The following is a 6,619-nucleotide window of genomic DNA, read 5'->3' on the forward strand; positions in this document are numbered from 1 at the left end:
CATACAGGCCATCTCAAGTAGGTTTCCACTTCTTTGTTTCCCAGAGCTCAAATTCAGAATAGTTTGATTTCCAACAACATCAGAAATACACACCACTATCATTAACGAAGAGAATTCCTGTTTCAGAATAGCTAGGATAAAATAAATCGGGTTTTACTACTTTTGGATTCTGTTCTAAGACAAATTACTTAAAAATTACTTACTTTTAAGGTCTCAGTTTCCTTACTTATAAAATTATGATAATTGTTTCAACTTCACAGAGTTAGCATAAGACAAAATTATGAGATGATACATGTAACTATACACCCGTACTTATTAAGTTTTTGTTATTGGTATACATAAGGATAAAAACTGGTTTCTCTAGACATTAGTGTAGCATAAATATCTTCCAAAAGGTATATGCTGTATTTATGTTTTAGGATTTCTATTTACACCATTGTAATTTTTATTAAATATGTCTTGGCAAATGTAAGTCTCTAATACTTGCTTCAGTTGCTGGATCAAATGATATATTTCAGTCTATATTTTATCCCTCCTTCCAAAATAGCATTAACTTCAATGCTACCTCTACCCTATGAAAAAAGGCAGGGATCCACTCCTGAATATCATAATTCAGGAAGAATTCTTGAAATTGTTTGGACTTCTTCCTACTGCTGGTCTTTTGCTTGTGCATCCTTCTTGCTGCTACTCAATTCTAAAACCTAGAGTTTAGGATTGATTATCTAGATCTTCATTCAGTTTCATGCATTTGGCCTCACAGTACAGTTAATGAAACCATTACCTCTAGCTCTGTTTCCTAGATTAAATTGTTACCATGCTATCATCTGACCTCACAATATTCAAAATGAAAAGAATGTTGACAGGTATCTTGTTTCCCATAGAAGGAATCCTTTTCTGTCAGTTGATCATCTGTTGAAAGACATCTGCTGAAAGAGACCTTACTTGTTTAGTTTAAAATCCTTTTCAACTTTAATAAATAACTGCCTTTTATACACTCCAAATTTGCCTACCTGGCAGTCTATTATATAGTATAGCTACTTGTGAATTTGCATGCCTGATCCACAAAATAGTGAAAACAACCATAATACTCTCCTTAAATCTTACATTTTCCTATTTAAGTATATGCTATTCCATAATTCCTCATAATTTCTATAGGATTGACCTTCTCTAATTAATTATTAATTGATTACCATTCATATATGAATTAAACAAATATTTCTTTTTGAAGAAAGATCTTTCTCTTTTACACACCAAAGCACAACAATAATCACTCAACAGATTGAATGATTTGAGGATATTTTTCATTCATCATTAATATCAAAGGCACTGGGCCTACTCCTCCTCTTGCCCTAAAATTTTGCTCACGAAGGCCCTTTCTACCTTATCAGTTTTCTGTAAATATTATGATTTGGGGTATTCATTTTAGCATTGGTGTCACAAGTATGTTACTCATTTGAACTCTCTTTAAAGATTTATTTATTTATTTGAAAGGCAAAGAGAGGGACACACACACACACACATGCACACATAAACAGGGGTTGGAGGAGAAAGATAGAAAGATATCCTCCATCTGATGGTTCATTCCTCAAATGGCAGTAATGGTCAGAGCTAAGCCAAGCTGAAGATAGGAACCTGGAACTCTATCTGGGTGTCCCATATGGGTAGCAGGATCCCAAGCATTTGGGTCATCCTCCACTGCATTCCCAGGTGCATTAACAGGAAACTGGATTAGAAGCAGAACAGTTGGGACTCAAATCCTTATAGGATGCTCCTATCAAAAGCCGCTAAACCAACTGCACCGCAACGCTGGCCCCTGGATTCATTCTTGATTTATTTCATCTTTCATGTTGATAGGCTTTTTGGATGTGGATAAAACATGGAGTTGCACATAGGTAGATTCCTGTATTTCATGACAGTATGTTTTTAAGGTATTAATATATTAGATTCTCAGTCACAACAAATGCATTATTACTACAACACAATTTTCACCAATTCTCAGGTTAATATGATACTAATTTTAAAATCATAACAAAATTCTTTTTTTGAACCTCATTATTTTTTAACAGAATTACTGTTTAGAGTCCCTGAATATCACACATATAGCTCTCTGAACTCTTGAAATCTAATGATTGAATTATAAGGTGATCACAGAAGGATTTGGCTACACTTTTATGTCACTACTTAAAATTCCAATACATCATTTTCTCTCAAGGTTGGTATCATTTCTATGTTATATACAAGCTCTTACACAAAACAATACAATTTATCACGTTGCTTACTCACCTTTATGAAAAATTATGAGAGTGAAAATACATCAAATATGTTTTATATTACTGGAATAAAAAATTAGTGCTATTCTTCATTACCTACACTTCACTTCCATTTCTTTCTCAAATAATTTCAATTTTCTTCCATAGATAGGCCTGTGGATTCACACACACATATTCAAGTACACTTGCGTCACAAATTAGACGTTAAAAAACAAGGTATAGCAATACACTTAATTATAAATCTAATCCAACCAGTCTCGGTGATATCAATAGATTTATTACTTTTCATTAGTATTTAATGGCTGATTTTGACACATATATATGTGTACATGTGCATATATGTGATTTCTGTATATATGCTTGGAATTGTACATGTCTATTTCCTTGCATAAATATTGATTAGTCTATTGACTTTTTTACCTCTTCTTTATAATTACGGGTACTTATTTGCCATGCTTTCCTATATTGTACAGATAACTATGCTCTTGGCCAGCATACCGCTAGTTTATGTCAGCTGCTGTGATTCCATCATTCTACATGCATTGCATTTATCCAGCTGATTATTATCCTGTCTCTAAACGGTGTGTTGGATTAGCATTCTTTCTCAGGTAATATTTCAATTCTTAATCAGATCTGTGAATCAATTTAAAAATACACATTCTTGATGTCCTAAGGATTATGTCACAATTGAGGTGGCAAATCATCTGAAATTATCAGCCACAAGCCATGAAAATAATTACAGTTTTTCTTTCTTGATAGTATATTTTCTGTACTTGCTCAGAATCATGGCCTTATACTGGATGAAAAGTTAAAAACATGACCTTTGACTTCAGAGCCTCTGTTTCCTTCCCAAGAAATCATATTTCATGATCCTTCTACTCAATCCTTCTTGATTGCTTTCTCTGTGACAACCATTTTCCTACCTTGATAGGCAGGTGAATTTGCTATTATGAGAAGAAATTAGTCACTTGGGCAGCTGGCTGCACTGGCTTACCCTGAATAATTCATTATTGCTTGCGATTTCTAATCTGAAGCTGAATCCAAGGTGGGATGGTCAAATCTCTGCAATTCCCACAACTGACCTTTGATTCAAGTCAGCTTACAAAATTTTCTCAGGAATACATTGGGATGATGATAGAAAGGCATATTAAAACTATTTACTTGTACTTACAAAGACTGAGTGGCACTGTAAAATTTTGATGGGTCCTCACTCTGATAAAGTGAATGCATTGGCTACTATGTACTTTCTTGTAGGGAAGTTGAGATTCAGGAAAACAACCCTTTTTTGGATGTTGTCTTTCTCCTTCCTTAGCATTATTTATATCTACAAGTTCCCATATTCTTGCTATTAAATAAACCATGTATTCCATACCTGTGTGTTGACATCTTGCTATCAATGACCATGGCCACAGTGACAACTGCACTTGAAAATCAGAACACAGATGGGCTGGCTCTGTGTCTCACTAGGTTAATCCTCCACCTGTGGCGCTGGCATCCCATATGGGCGCCGGTTCTAGTCCCAATTCCTCCTCTTCCAGTCCAGCTCTCTGCAGTGGCCCGGGAGAGCAGTGGAGGATGGCCCAAGTGCTTCAGCCCCTGCACTCGCATGGGAGACCAGGGGGAAGCACCTGGCTCCTGGCTTCGGATCAGTGCAGCGCCAGCTGTAGTGGCCATTTGGGGAGTGAACCAACAGAAGGAAGACCTTTCTCTCTGTCTCTCTCTCTCACTGTCTATAACTCTACCTGTCAAATTAAAAAAAAAAAAAAAAATCAGAACAGAGACTACCTCCACCACAGCCACCAAAGTCCACCAACAAAGTTTTTCCTGCAGGAATCTTTGACAGGATTTTGATATTATAACTTGGTGCCCCTAAATTTATCTTTCCCAGGACAAATCTATCATTTAAAAGGCCATAGTTCCTACTTATCCCCTATTATCTGTTTCTAGACACTCGTAGGGCAATAGAAATAATCAGTGATTAAATGTGCCTAAAAGATGGATAGTTTAAAAAATGAACAAGCAGCAGTATTCCCAGCTAGGGTTACAACATCTTACATATCAGTCACGTCCTTGGGACAAGGACATGTTTTGAAAATAAGTTGGGCCGGTGCTGTGGCTCACTTGGCTAATCCTCTGCCTGTGGCGCTGGCACCCTGGGTTCTAGTCCCGGTTGGGGTGCTAGGTTCTAGTCCTGGTTGCTCCTCTTCCAGTCCAGCTCTTTGCTATGGCCCGGGAAGGCAGTGGAGGATGGCCCAAGTGCTTCGGTCCTGCACCCGCATGGGAGACCAGGAGGAAGCACCTGGCTCCTGGCTTCGGATCAGTGCAGCGCCAGCTGTAGTGGCCATTTGGGGAGTGAACCAACAGAAGGAAGAGCTTTCTCTCTGTCTCTCCCTCTCACTGTCTAACTCTGCCTGAAAAAAAAAAAAGAAAGAAAGAAAGAAAGAAAGAAAGAAAGAAAGAGAAAAAGAAAAAAGAAAATAAGTTCACTGTGCCAAGAAGACACCATTAGAAAGTGGTTAAGGATGACTACAAATAACATAGAACAAAGATGGAAAGGGATTTCTAAGAACAAACACCAATGACCGGCAAAGAACCTATGATTACTTGCACATAGTACTAAAAGCATAATCAACATTACAAAGTTACTGTGTTTGAACTTTAGTAACAATAGTCTGTAAGTTCTCCTTGTCTAGTGTATATGCGGTCCTTCCTTCCTGGACTACTCTTACTTAAGCATAACAATCTAAAATAACTTTAGATTTTCATGCAAATGAGTTTCAAATGGTTCACATAAATGCTTATGAGATAATTATTTGTGGATTTTTGGACACCAAAATAAACTCAACTACCATGATTTAGTTACTTAGAAGACAGTACTCTGAGGAGAATCCCTTTTATAACAGCATGTATTTTAGTAAATGGAAGCAAGAATAAACATGTAATTTATGGTGATACTTATGTGATACAATGATGAAATAATTCATGTTTTGTGAAATTTTATAGGCACAGTGTCTAAAAGAAATCACTCGCTTACAAATGAATAACTTATTTTAAGAAATGACAAGATGGGGCCGGCGCCATGGATCAATAGGCTAATTCTCTGCCTGCGGCACCGGCACACCTGGTTCTAGTCCCGGTTGGGGCACTGGATTCTGTCCCGGTTGCCCCTCTTCCAGTACAGCTCTCTGCTGTGGCCCAGGAGTGCAGTGGAGGATGGCCCAAGTGCTTGGGCCCTGCACCCCATGGGAGACCAGGAGAAGCACCTGGCTCCTGGCTTTGGATCAGCCCGGTGCGCCAGCCACAGCGGCCATTGCGGGGTGAACCACGGAAAAAGGAAGACCTTTCTCTCTGTCTCTCTCTCTCACTGTCCACTCTGCCTGTCAAAAAATAAATAAATAAAAAAAAAGAAATGATAAGATGTGGCTGGCACTGTGGTGCAGCAGGTTAAAGCCCTGGCCTGAGGTGCAGCATCCAATATGGGTGTCGGTTCTAGTCCCGGCTGCTCCTTCTGATCCAGCTCTCTGCTATGGCCTGAATAGCAGTGGAAGATGGCCCAAGTCCTTGGCCTTTGCCTTGGCCTTGGCCTCCCGTTTGGGAGACGTGAAAGAAGCTCCTGGCTTCGGATCAGTGTAGCTCCGGCCGTTGTAACCATCTGGGGAGTGAACCAGCAGATGGAAAACCTCTCTCTGTATCTACCTCTCTCTGTAATTCTGTCTTTCAAATAAATAAAATGAATCTTTTATTTTTTAAAAAAAGGACAAGATGGTGCTAAAGCTTAATCTCAGATCAGCAGACCATCCACATTAGTTTTTGACGAATAATTAAGTTTGTTCATGCACTAAATGAACAGGGCAAGATTAAGAGTAGAAACAATAGCCCAATCAGGGAAATGAAAATCAAAACCACAATTAGGTTTCACCTCACCCCGGTTAGAATGGCTCACATTCAGAAATCTACCAACAATAGATGCTGGAGAGGATGTGGGGGAAAAGGGACACTAACCCACTGTTGGTGGGAATGCAAACTGGTTAAGCCACTATGGAAGTCAGTCTGGAGATTCCTCAGAAACCTGAATATAACCCTACCATTCAACCCAGCCATCCCACTCCTTGGAATTTACCCAAAGGAAATTAAATTGGCAAACAAAAAAGCAGTCTGCACATTAATGTTTATTGCAGCTCAATTCACAATAGTTAAGACCTGGAACCAACCCAAATGCCCATCAACAGCAGACTGGATAAAGATATTATGGGACATGTACTCTATAGAATACTATACAGTAGTCAAAAACAATGAAACCCAGTCATTTGAAACGAGATGGAGGAATCTGGAAAACATCATGCTGAGTG

Source organism: Oryctolagus cuniculus, chromosome 5, assembly GCF_051225735.1.
Source record: "Oryctolagus cuniculus isolate XC-2025 breed Fujian yellow rabbit chromosome 5, ASM5122573v1, whole genome shotgun sequence".
Taxonomy (NCBI): domain Eukaryota; kingdom Metazoa; phylum Chordata; class Mammalia; order Lagomorpha; family Leporidae; genus Oryctolagus; species Oryctolagus cuniculus.